General features: G+C 43.9%; 1 protein-coding gene across 1 annotated transcript in view; it reads left to right on the top strand.

Annotated features, from left to right (window-relative positions):
* The window catches only part of LOC126277972 (treacle protein-like), a 1,047,714-nt gene that overhangs the window by 21,745 nt on the left and 1,013,393 nt on the right, over window positions 1–12,576 (top strand). The window lies entirely within an intron of this gene.

Raw genomic sequence — 12,576 nt, 5'->3', positions numbered from 1 at the left:
GTACACTTCCATCAATTCTGCATGGATTGCTGACACGTTGTTAGCCTTCAAATATAGGAAACAAATTAACGTATGACACTCCACTACATAAATGGAGTGTGCCATTTTGTTTTGGTTCGCCTCTCATCTTACTGCGATACTGTGCTGTAAACCAAGAAAAAATTATTAATAAAGTAAATAAATTTTCTGTACGAGTCTGCGATCATTATGAATATTTTTTGAAGAAGACCGTCGATAGCGCAGAACAAATCTCTTTATTACGCCGTTTCGGCTACTGTCGTAGGCAGATATTTTCAATTAAGACTAAAGGAACATCAAGAAAGGCCGGCCGGAGTGGTCGAGCGGTTCTAGGCGCTACACTCTGGAACCGCGCGACCGCTGCGGTCGTAGGTTCGAATCCTGCCTCGGGCATGGATGTGTGTGATGTTCTTAGGTTAGTCAGGTTTAAGTAGTTCTAAGTTCTAGGGGACTGATGGCTTCAGAAGTTAAGTCCCATAGTGCTCAGAGCCATTTGAAGCATCAAGAATGACAGGCGTTTCATATACAACAAATTAACAGTAAAAAAAAATTGGAGTTAATTTATCACAAAACTTTGATCTTGCGAAGCAAGGTTTAGTATCAGTATTAAAAGCTCACTGCTATTTGGGGTGGCAACTAACTGGTTTGAAAATTGTACTTACATAAACATGTAAGTTCAAGCCGAAATATGTTTCCCAAGTCAGCAAATTTTAGTGTCTTGCTTGGCTAAGCTTTAGTTTATAGGGTACATTCTTTTTATTTATTGGACACGCGTATTTATAAGAGGAAATACTACTACATTTGCAACATTCTGTTAATGCGAAATGTATTTAAAACTAATTCCCTTCAAAGGTGCATTTTAGATCGCCTACTTTTTTCCAAAAAAGTGACGGAAGGAAGCACAGGTGCAACGTACAGACGAAGTGTAGGACTGGCAAACAAAAGCCACACACCCCAATGATAGTTTGTAGCCTTCTGGGTAAACAACGAAACAAGCTGCTGCTGCAGTGGTCAAGACACTGCAATCGCGTTTAGCAGGGCAAAGGCTCGGATCGTCGTCTGCCCAACCAGGTATACTTTTTCAATGGTTTCCAACAAGTGTTCAGAGCAAACGCCGGAATTGGTGCTTAGGGAAGGACACCGTCGATTCCCCGCCCTGTCATACATTAGCTCCTGCTGCTTGTCGCAGACGAATCGCCGAGCCCTAAGCTTCATTCGTTTTATAAATGAGGCAAATTTAAACATTCTTACAGCGGCAGAAGACACCAGGCTTCTGAGTAACCCTTCATGCTGTCACGTTTCAGGCATTAAATAGCGGGTTTCTAGTCTTCCACACTCCTGCCTTTCTCCAGAATAGTTGCCATACAAAGCTACTTTTTGAGGGGCAGTCAGTGTTAGTAAGCTGATAGTCCCGTACTGAGAACCGTAATGAATAATGCCGAACTCTACACCTTTACGTAAACCTTTCACAGTTATAAATCAAATAAACGGACGCGTTACTATGTGGGGGTCGCATATTGAGTGAATTGCTCTCATTTGACGAATAGATTGCCAGACAATTTCCGCTGTTGTGTTCGCAAATGTAATCGAAGGCTCAAGGCTGGTTACTCTAAGCCTTGGTAACCTTGGTAAGTATTGTCCCAAAGTGATGTAATGGTAAATCTCATACCGCCCTTTGCATGCCATACGTACAAACACTGACAAATCTACATGAATGAGTTGGTGTTAACCTCTCAGATGTTTATTAAATGATATTCCGTCACTTAACCGAACTTACCAGCAAACAGCCCCACCAATAAGCTATTCACTTTTCAAATCTTTGTATTGAACCCTGGATGATGGAAAAACAGTACGCAACGGGATAAATCCGTTTTAATTTCCTTGGATTCTTATCTATGACTTATCAGTTCTTCAATCTCAGGCAATGTTTGTTGACTTGAAAAGCAACGAGCTGCACCGTCTTTCGGAGTTTCCGTTAAACTATGGATGCCCCCCCCCCCCCCCCCCCAGTAACTGCCTCAGCCACATCAAATCAAACGACGGAGGATTGCGGCGGCGTAGCGTCTCCCTCTAGTATCAGGCCTGGTGAAGAGAGCTGTACTTACTTTACTTATATTCAGCAAGCTGAAACTATATGAATTAGACCGTCAATTATTTAAAACTCGTCTATGATTCTCCTTTTGGTCTGCAAATTGACTTTTCTGGCTACTAATAACTGTTTCATAATGATCAAAGTTCTATTTAAGAAGTTATCTACTCTTAGCTGAAAATAGCTGCACGAAGCGACAAGAAACCTCAGGCGCCACGCACAACAGTTTGCGTCATCATTCGGTTGACTGTTCGGACACTATCACATTCGTAATTACACTGTAAAATTAGGAATAAACATGCATGTGACGCATTTGGTCATTGTTTCCCTAAAATACTTTGACTACGCAAAGTCAAAATTCACGCAGCAATATGTGTTGCTCCTAAAGTTTCAGTTTAGGCTTAAACGGAATCAAAACATGGTATCAGTTGTTAGTATCTTTCTATGCTATTAACAGTGCAATCTGTCGCTGCTAATTTATCAAACAGAAAACTTCCAGAGTCAGAATAGCGCTACATACAACTTCCTCTGTCGAAAACCTCTCGCAGCCATTTCGTTGGACATAGAAGTTCGTGTTGTTGAGGTCATAACTAAAAAATTTTACAGTCGATCAGTTTTACAGTGTCAGCTGTTTACGAATAATACATGTTTTTTTTTACCAGTTAGCTACTCAGATTCTTTCCACACTCATACTAACCTGTGCGAGCAGATAAGACATGGGACGTTACTACTGAAGCACTCCCCTCCGCCTCTAGTGCACCTGTTCTGCTGAACCTACAACCGCGTCCCTCTCCGTGAAGTCACAGAGGGTGAGAATATCACGTTTCTGAAGCTCTGTAAGAACATCGTGTCGCATACGCTGTAAATGTCATGTTGCAGATCTTCGCTCGCATCATTGCACAGGAATATTTTACGGAAGTCCTGGATGGAACCGTTCTAGGCGCTACAGTCTGGAACCGCTACGGTCGCAGGTTCGAATCCTGCCTCGGGGATGGATGTGTGTGATGTCCTTGGGTTAGTTAGGTTTAAGTAGTTCTAAGTGTTAGGGGACTAATGACCTCAGAAGTTGAATACCATAGTGCTCAGAGCCATTTGAACCATTTTGAACCTGGACGGAACCCTTCTGAATATACATTGAACGGCTTGAAATAACGTGCCAGGCTTCAAAGAGGGCACCGAAGCGTTCAACCTGATTTGTACTTATTGATGCGATTCGACATAGAAGACTGTTCTACTCAGAACTTTGTCCAGTATGTCCTGCAACAAATGGAGCTGTTGCGGTTTTATGTGCTGCAGGGCGACGAGCTTACTATTCAGACGGAAGATTAAGTCATAGAATCTTTGTGGACGGTGTTTGAACACAGGCTATACTTGGCGTAACGCAATTTTCCTCCCACACCTCCGGGCGTCGCGTGCAGGCAGCCTACACGCAGAGCGGAACGTTGCGAACCTCAGCTGCGTAGTTTAGCTCGTGCGTGTATCCTATCGATCGCTGCCGTCCGAATATTTCCGACAACTGGCGGACACGGCCGAGATTTCCGTGCGCCGCTTTTCTATTGTAACATTCCAGCTGCCTTGTCCCCTCGGAGCCAGTAGCGGAAAAACACCGCATCACTGGAATCCAGTCTGCGGATTACTCCGCCATTAGTATCTGTGTACGCACGCAGTGTCGCATTGTTCAAACCAAGGTTTTCTCAGTACACACAAGTTTGGTGCCAGGTACTGCTTCGCAAATTTCAACCTGCGCACTTAGGAACTGGAGAAGTGGAGCTGAGTCTGTGCCGTGGGCATAAACGTTATTGTTCGCTTTTGTTCTTCGTCATTCAGTTTCCATTGAAATTGATACGGTAGAATACCATTTTCACGAACATACTGTTATTTTTCATTTATGCAGTGTGCATTCCTTCCATATACAATGGGTATCCTAGATTTGCTTAAATGGAAGAGATGGCGACATATCCAGTGTATTCCATTTCTTATCGCACTTTGTGGAGATATTCTTGCGACACAAGTGCAAGGGTACTTCACAATGCCCTACGGCCTGCATAAATATCTCAACTCAAAGGAGGAAAGATTACTCACCTTTTTGTTGTACCTTTGTCCCGCATAGGCGCAAGGTCTACATCTACATGGATACTTCGCAAATCACACTAAAGTGCCTGGCAGAGGGTTCATCGAACCACCTTCACAATGATTCGCTATTATTCCAATTTTGAATAGCGCGCAGAAGAAACGAATACCTGTTTCTTTCGGTGCGAGCTCTGATTTCCCTTATTTCGTTATGACGATCTTTTCTCCCTATGTAGGTCTGTGTCAGCAAAATACTTTCGCATTCGGAGGAGAAAGTTGATGATCGAAATTTCGTGAGAAGATCTCACCGCAACAAGAAACGCCTTTGTTTTGACGATGTCCAACCCAAATCCTGCATCATGTCCGTGACACTGTCTCCCATATTTCTCCATAAAATAAAGCGTGCTGCTCTTCTTTGAGCTTTCTCGATGCACTCCTTTAATCCTATCTGGTAAGGATCCAGCACTGCGCAGCAGTACTCCGAAAGAGGACGGAGAAGCTTAGCGTACGCAGTCTCTTTAGGAGATCTGTTGCGCGTTTTATGTGTTCTGCTAGTAAAAGGCGGTCTTTGTTTTAGCTTCCCCACAATATTTTCTGTCTGTTCTTTTCAGTTTGTTGTTCGTAATTGTAATTGCTAGATATGTAGCTGAATTTATGGCCTTTAGATTAGACTGATTTATCGTGTAACCATAGCTTAACTGATCATTCACTTTTAGCACTCATGTGGATGTCCTCACATTTTCCGTTACGTAGGGTCAATTGGCAATTTTCGCATCATATATATATATATATATATATATATATATATATATATATATATATATATATATATGGTGCTCCACTTCCTAAGTACGCAGGTTGAAATTTGCTAAGCAGAAACTTGTGTGTACTGAGAAAACCTTGGTTTAAACAATGCGACACTGCGTGCGTACACAGATACTAATGGCGGAGTAATCCGCAGACTGGATTTTTATAAATCGATTTGCAATTTGTTTTGATCTTCCTATGACTTCACTATAGGAAAAACGACAGCATCATCTGGAAACAACCTAAGATGGCTGCTCAGATTGTTTCCCAAATCGCTTATCTAGATAAGGAACAGCAAAGCGCCCATAACACTACCTTGGGGAAGGCCGCGGATCACTTCTATGCTACTCGATGACTTTCCGTCAGTTACTGCGAACTGTGACCTCTCTGACAGGAAATCGCGAATCCAGTCACATGACTGAGACGATATTCCATAAGCACGCAATTTCAGTACAATCCGCTTGTGTGATACAGTGTAGAAAGCCTTTTGGGAATCTTGAAATACGGAGTCAATTTGAAATCCTTTGTCAATAGCACTCAACATTTCGTGTGAGTAAAGAGCTAGTTATGTTTCACAAGAACGATGTTTTAAAAAACCGTGTTCACTGTGTGTCGATAGAACGTTCTCTTCGAGGTAATTCATAACAGTCGGATACAATTTATGTTCCAAAATCCTGTTGCATATTGACGTTAATGATATGGACCTGTAATTTAGTTGATTACTCCTACTGCTTTTCTTGAATATTGGTGTGACCTGTGCAACTTTCCAGTCTTTGGTAACGGAGTTTTGTCAATGGGGGCCGTTGTATATGATTGTTAAGTATGAAGCTATTGCTTCAGCATACTCTGAAAGGAATGCAATTGGTATACAGCCTGGACCAGAAGCCTTGCTTTTATTAAGTGATTTAAGTTGCTTCACTATTTAGAGTAATGTACTTCTAAGATACTCATGTTGGCAGCTGTTCTTGATTTGAATTCTCGAATATGTACTTCGTCTTCTGCGGTGAAGGAATTTCGGAAGGCTGTGTTTAGCAACTCTGTTTTGGCAGCACTGTCGTCGATAGTATCTCCATTGCTATCGCGCAGAGAAGGCACTTGTCTTGAAGCTAGCATAGTGCACATACGACCAGAATCTCTTTGGATTTTCTACCAGGTTTCGAGAAAAGGTTTTGTTGTGGAAACTATTACAAGCATCTCGCACTGAAGTCGACATGTTATTTGCGGATTTGGTGTGGATAGTTGCAGTGTTGGCCAGATGCCGTTCCGGTCGCAACCTCTTTACTCCCCGCGACGGAATACGTGCACCCCCAACGGTCTGCTTTTAGTGTTAATCGTGTGAATGCGGGTGAAAGTATCCTGTTCTAAACGTTTGCGATTCTTGTAACTGAGACGGGGCTTGGGAAGCTGGCCAGTATTCAGGTACTCAGACGTGGGGGAAACCGCCTGAAGACCCCGACCAGGCCGGCCGGCACACCGACCCTTATCGTTAAAGTGCCGGGCAGACTGGGTGCGGCGCTGGGGCACCTTGCCGTCCCGTAAGCCGCGCTTCAATACGCACGGCTACCCGGGCGGGTGAGACTGCGTTACTTTACACAATGTAAAAATAAAATACATCATCCGCTCATGTTAGTTCATTTTTGGAAATGAACTGTGTGGAGCAGAAAACGTGTGATACTCCATATTTTTAAATTTCATCAGAAAGGTGTGGAAATCAACAATAGATATCGGATGAATCTAAATTAAAATTTCCTTGCGTATTGAGGGTATTATTATATACAAGAAACAGAAAACAAAGAATAGGTGCGGCAATTCGCACTAAGGTTTTACGATCAGTCTATTAGTAGTGTAGATTGGTGTTGGCGGCAGAATTAAATTATTAATTGGGAAACTGGGAATTTCGGAAGGAAAATTACTACCGAGAAATGTACGTACCATATGGAAACAAAAGTATTTGATGTTTCATCATGAAATTTACGTAAGGCTCTTGAAAAACGTTCAGTGTCATTTTTTAATATTTGTGTAAATTTTACTAAAAGTATATCTATATGACATGAAAACAGGTTAGTTGGAAGTTAATACGAATCAACAAAAGAGTTCAGTAAAGTTAAACGGTCTAGACATCGCAAACATGCAACTAGACTCGACTGGCGCCAGTCTCATCCACTCTTTATGGAGGTAATAAGACAAAGTAGCTCACCAAACGGCTCGTCCTCTATGTGGCTCTGCCCTGCCAACAGAATAAGGTATAACCATAACTGAGGCGGAATAAGAGGAACCAGCCCGCATTCGCCGAGGCAGATGGAAAACCGCCTAAAAACAATCCACAGACTGGCCGGTTCACCGGACTTCGACACAAATCCGCCGGGCGGATTCGTGCCGGGGACCAGGCGCTCCTTCGTGCCCGGAAAGCCGTTCGTTAGACAGCACCGCCAACCGGGCGGGCTTCAAAACGAAACTCAAGCTTTAAATGAGCGTTGCGTAACGCAGTGTTTACCTGCTCTGCTGAAACAAGAGAAAAAAGATGTGTGTCAAGAAAAATCATGCGCGTCATTTAGCCTTGCTGTTGGACATAGGGCACTAAAAGACGTCCTACAACGGCACGTCCATCGGACTGAGAAGTTTACGTGAGGTTGGTTTAGCAGTCAGAATAAAGAATGATTGCAAACCAACTTTTTAGATCTCCAGCAAAGCCAGACAAAGTCATAAAAAGACAGTAATGAAGTACACCGGTGGAAAAATTAGATTTGCCGTCTTAAATGTTACTGTATTTTCTCACAAAGAGGACTGACACACACGTAGAATTTTGCCGTCACGATCGTGATTTAAAGCATTTTAAGGACATCCACAACTAGGTGTCCTCGTGGGTCCCCTGTTTCACTTCAGAGGAATGCCGGGAACATTCCTTGGGACAGACTTTCAGTGTATTCTTGCTTTGCATTTGTCAATGTGAATCTACGCAGAACCTGTAATGGCGTCGATATGGCCTTTTTGGCTTTTTACAGTGTCTGCTCTAAACCTAGAGGTCGTAGTCGTATGTGAGGTAATATGATAATCGAAGACAGCAATGATTTCTATTGGCCACTATGTGATGTCAGGCTAACCATCACTAGGATAAAACGCAATGCCCCAACATCAAACAACTTTTTTTGCGAGAGATTCAACAGGGAAATCTTGAGCTAGGTGCAACGAAGTATTTTTGTTAGTAATATTTGCACCACTTAAACTGCAACTGCGCTGTTAGCCATGGTAAATTTTCAGCGGTTCGCTAAATCCAATGTCGGCTTGGTCGGTATAAGAAAAGAGAAGTCATCGAACTATAAAGTGTTTTACGAAACAATCATCAGGCGTCATTGCCAGCTGTTGCAGAGAACTGTGCTCTAAGGGGGGGGGGAGTTAGTTCGACTCACAGTAGGCTACTTTGCACCTGTCAGTGGGTTTGGTAGAACTCACTACCTGTTTCCTATTATCTACCAACCACCATGCCCACCAACCTTTCACAGCAACAATTGTGAGCGCTAAAGAAAGTGTACGGAAACTAAATGGTAAACTTCCCAGACTATCGCAACGTCATTCCTAAAAGAGCTGTTAGCGTTACGTCTTATGTTAAACGAACTTTTACTGCTAGGGCTCTAAGCAGCCTTTTTATACATTAAATTCAAAGTTATTTCAGCGCATGTATTGGCGCACCTACGGTTATAACGTTTGTAAACACAGCAAAAGCCTTTGATTGATGACTGCACTTAAAATCTTTTTAATTCTGAAAGTAGCAGGGTACAGTACAGGTAGCGAAAGATTGCCTACAACTCTTATTTAAACCAGACTACAGTCATCAGAGTCGAAGAGCATAGGAGGGAAACCGTAGCTGAGAAGGGAGTGTGAGAGATTTATGTTTTTCAAAACGCACGTTAAGCAAGCAATAAAGAAAACCAGATAGAAATTTCATTAGGGGATTACAATTCAGGAAGAAGATACAAAAACATTGAGCAGGCAACGGACTTGGAACGGAATAGATAGTGTCTTGAAAAGATGTTACAGAAAAAATATCAAAAGTAAAACATAAGTGGTGTAGTGTAGTGAAGTGTAGTGGTATTAAATCGGCCGAAGTTCAGAGGATTAGAGTAGGAAATGACACTAAAAGCAGATGAGCAAAATAACTGAAGACGACCGAAGTAGAGGGCATATACTCTGAGGCGACAACTCATGGGCTACCGCATCATATCGCGTCTGACCTCATTTTTCCCAGTGTTGCGAAAGTGTTGCCGGTGCAGGATTTTGTGTACAGACTGACCTGTAGTTTACGTCCCACGTCGGGCGATCTGTGTGGCCAAATCATCCACTCGAGTTGTCCAGAATGTTCTTGAAACCAATTACGAACAATTGTGGCCTGGTGACGTGCATTGTCATTTATAAAAATTCCATCGTTGTTTGGTACTATGAAGTCCATGAATGGCTGCCAGTGGTCTCCAAGTAGCGTTTCAGAACATAACCATTTCCAGTTAATGATCGGTTCAGTTGGATCAGAGGACCAAGTCCATTCCACGTAAACACAGCACACACCAGCTTGCTCGTTGGGGCTTCGAGGGGACAGCTCAAGCCTCCAATCCTACCATCGGCTCTTATCACCTGAAATCGGTCCTCATCCGACCAGGCCACGGTTTTTCCAATCGTCCAGGGTCCAACCGATACGGTCACGAGCGCAGGAAAAGCTTTGCAGGCGATGTCTTGTTGTTAGCAGAGGTACTCGCGTCGGTCGTCGGCTGCCATAGCCTATTAACACCAAATTTCGCCGCACTGTCCCAACTGATACGTTCTTCGTACCCCACACATTGATTTCTGCGGTTATTTCACGAAGTGTTGCTTGTCTGCTAGCACCGACAACTCTACGCAAACGCCGTTGCTCTCGGTCGTTACGTGAAGGCCATCGGCCACTGGGTTGTCTGAGGTGAGAGGTAATGCCAGAAATTTGGTATTCTCGGCATACTCTTGACGCTGTGGATCTCGGAATATTCAATTCCCTAACTATTTCAGGAATGAAATGTCCCATGTGTGTAGCTCCAATTACCATTCAGCGTTCAAAGTGTGTAATTCCCATCGTGCGTGCGTAATGACGCCGGAAATCTCTTGACATGAATCATCTGCGTACAAATGACAGCTACGCCAATGTACTGTGCTTTTATACGTCGTGTACATGACACTGCATGTGAGTATATGGCTCTCCCATGACTTTTGTCGCCTCGCTGCAAACTACAAACGGACAGTAGCAAAAAAAAAAAAAAAAAAAAAAAAAAAAAAAAAAAAAAAAAAAAAAAAAGGTTCTGAAAGAAGGATTTCTTAACATAGAATAAACTACTGGACATAAAAATTGCTACACCACGAAGATGGCGTGCTAAAGACTCGAAGTTTAACCGACGGGAATAAGATGCTGTGATATGCAAATGATTAGCTTTCCAGAGCATTCACACAAGGTTGGCGCCGGTGGCGACACCTACAATGTGCTGACATGAGGAAAGTTTCCAACCGATTTCTCTTACACAAACAGCACTTGACCGGCGTTGCCTGGTGAAACGTTGTTGTGATGCCTCGTGTAAGGAGGAGAATTGAGTAGCATTACCTTTCCGTCTTTGATAAAGGTCTCATTGTAGCCTATCACGATTGCGGTTTATCGTATCGCGACACTGCTGCTCGCGTTGGTCGAGATCGAATGACTGTTAGCAGAATATGGAATCGGTGGGTTCAGGAGGGTAATAAGGAACGTCGTGCTGGATCCCAACGGCCTCGTATCACTAGCAGTCGAGATGACAGGCATCTTATCCGCATGGATGTAACGGATCGTGCAACCACGTCTCCATCCCTGAGTCAACAGATGGGGACGTTTGCAAGACAACAACCATCTGCACGAACAGTTCGACGACATATGCAGCAGCATGGAGTTTCAGCTCGGAGACCATGACTGCGGTTACCCTTGACGCTGTATCACAGACAGGAGCGCCTGCGATGGTGTACTCAACGACGAACCTTGATGCACGCATGGCAAAAAGTCATTTTTTCGGATGAATCCAGGTTCTGATTACAGCATCATGATGGTCGCATCCGTGTGTGGCGACATCGCGGTCAACGCACATTGGAAGCGTGTATTCGCCATACTGGCGTACCACCCGGTGAAATGGTGTGGGTTGCCATTGGTTACACGTCTCGGTCACCTCTTGTTCGCACTGACGGCACTTTGAACAGTGGACGTTACATTTCAGATGTGTTACGACCTGTGGCTCTAACCTTCATTCGATCCCTGCGAAATCCTACATTTCAGCAGGATAATGGACGACCGCATGCTGGAGGTCCTGCACGGGCCTTTCTGGATACAGAAAAAGTTCGACTGTTGCCCTGGCCAGCACATTCTCCAGATCTCTCACCAATTGAAAACGTCTGGTCAATGGCGGCCGAGCAACTGGATCGTCATAATACCTCAGTCACTATACTTGATGAACTGTGGTTTCGTGTTGAAGCTGCATGGACAGCTGCACCTGCACCTGTAGACGCCATCCAAGCTATGTTTGACTCAATGCTCAGGCGTATCAAGGCCGTTATTAGGGCCAGAGCTGGTTGTTGTGGCTACTGATTTCTCAGGATGTATGCACCCAAATTGCGTGAAAATGTAATCACATGTCAGTTCTATTATAATATATTTGTCCAATGAATACCCGTTTATCATCTGCACTTCTTGGTGTAGCAATTTTAATGGCCAGTAATGTATAAACTCAAGCGTTAGGGACTCTCTTCTGAAGCTATTTGTAAGGAAGACAATACAAACTTTTGAAATATGGTGCTACAGAAAAACGATGAAGATTTGGTGAATAGTTGGCGTAAACAATGAAAATGTGTTGAATCGAATGGGGGAGAAGAACTTCAGAGTACCGCTTTCCTGGAGAAGCGATAGTTTGTTACGACATAATCTTGAGCCATAAACGTCATAGAAATGGAGGCAATTTAGAGGGGTCAGGGAGGGGAGAGGTTTTTAGGATGAGACCAAGGTTTGACTACTGGAAGCAGGTTCAAGGGGGTGTAGGGCGCAATAGCGATGCAGGAATGAAGAGTGGCAGAATACACTAGCTTGGAGACCTGCATGAAACTTGTCTTCAGGCTGAAGACAACAGCAGCCTGCACTTTCAACGCCAGCAACAGTATCAGAATGTCCGCGTGGCAGCCAGGAGACAGAATTGCGCTCAGATTGCCCCGGCCGAGGGCACAAGATGGGCGAGCGTCCGCCAGCCGCGTCCCGCTCTGTAATGGAGTTGCGAGCGGCTAATTGCCGTCTGAGGGCAGCGCTGATTAGCCGCCAGGATCGATGTGTGGTGTGATTGCGCCGGGGGCGGCGGCCGGTGTAAATGCGTAATCCGCGTCCGTTCAGGACCTGGCTCTGGGGTCGGGCTACATTCCTGACAGCAACGCAGTTGTCAGCTGACTCGGCGAACTAATTTTCGTCGTACATTTTTTAAAAATTTTATCCAACGAGAAAACACCAAATTGATTGTGAGAGGCCTAATCAGATTACAAAACCAGTTTGTAAAATGTGAGTAGAAAATATTACATCTGAG

Source organism: Schistocerca gregaria, chromosome 6 (assembly GCF_023897955.1).
Source record: "Schistocerca gregaria isolate iqSchGreg1 chromosome 6, iqSchGreg1.2, whole genome shotgun sequence".
In the NCBI taxonomy this organism is placed as follows: Eukaryota; Metazoa; Arthropoda; class Insecta; order Orthoptera; family Acrididae; genus Schistocerca; species Schistocerca gregaria.
The sequence above is the reverse complement of the archived record's forward strand: the minus strand, read 5'-3'. Positions and strand labels throughout refer to the sequence as shown.